This window comes from Bison bison, unplaced genomic scaffold (genome assembly GCF_000754665.1).
Source record: "Bison bison bison isolate TAMUID 2011002044 unplaced genomic scaffold, Bison_UMD1.0 scf7180017864452, whole genome shotgun sequence".
Lineage (NCBI taxonomy): Eukaryota > Metazoa > Chordata > Mammalia > Artiodactyla > Bovidae > Bison > Bison bison.
The window spans coordinates 11170529-11171381 of NW_011495014.1; positions in this window are offsets into that span (position 1 = coordinate 11170529).

Genomic DNA, 853 nt, shown 5'->3' on the forward strand with positions numbered 1-853 from the left:
AGAAAATTACTAGAACTAATCAATGAATATAGTAAAGTTGCAGGATATAAAATCAACACACAGAAATCCCTTGCATTCCTATACACTAATAGTGAGAAAACAGAAAGAGAAATTAAGGAAACAATTCCATTCACCATTGCAACGGAAAGAATAAAATACTTAGGAATATATCTACCTAAAGAAACTAAAGACCTATATATAGAAAACTATAAAACACTGGTGAAAGAAATCAAAGAGGACACTAATAGATGGAGAAATATACCATGTTCGTGGATTGGAAGAATCAATATAGTGAAAATGAGTATACTACCCAAAGCAATTTATAGATTCAATGCAATCCCTATCAAGCTACTGCTACTGCTGCTGCTAAGTCACTTCAGTCGTGTCCGACTTTGTGCGACCCAATAGACAGCAGCCCACCAGGCTCCCCTGTCCGTGGGATTCTCCAGGCAAGAACGCTGGAGTGGGTTGCCATTTCCTTCTCCAATGCATGAAAGTGAAAAGTGAAAGTGAAGCCACTCAGTCGTGTCCGACTCTTTGTAACCCCACGGATTGCAGCCCACCAGGCTCCTCCGCCCATGGGATTTTCCAGGCAAGAGTACTGGAGTGGAGTGCCCTTGCCTTCTCCATCAGTCTACCAATGGTATCCTTCACAGAGCTAGAACAAATAATTTCACAATTTGTATGGAAATACAAAAAACCTTGAATAGCCAAAGCTATTTGAGAAAGAAGAATGGAACTGAAGGACTGACTGACTTTAGGCTCTACTACAAAGCCACAGTTATCAAGACAGTATGGTACTGGCACAAAGACAGAAATATAGACCAATGGAACAAAATAGAAAGCCCAGAGA